Below are 203 nucleotides of genomic sequence, written 5' to 3'. Positions count from 1 at the left end.
TGACAGCGGGACCAGCAGCCACCAGTGTGCCCTACAGCATGGCAAGGGACCTGCATAGCACCCACGGCTCCCCAGCATCCACAGACCCAGGCATTACCTGTTTCTGCCCTCCAGCGTGATGCAGTTGGAGACCTGGGGTTTAGGCACAGCCCTGTCTCTTATGGGACAACGTGGGAGGGGAAACATCCTCACACAGTGAGGAG

Source organism: Pterocles gutturalis, unplaced genomic scaffold (genome assembly GCF_000699245.1).
Source record: "Pterocles gutturalis isolate BGI_N339 unplaced genomic scaffold, ASM69924v1 scaffold32728, whole genome shotgun sequence".
In the NCBI taxonomy this organism is placed as follows: Eukaryota; Metazoa; Chordata; class Aves; order Pterocliformes; family Pteroclidae; genus Pterocles; species Pterocles gutturalis.
This window is presented reverse-complemented; position numbering follows the sequence as displayed.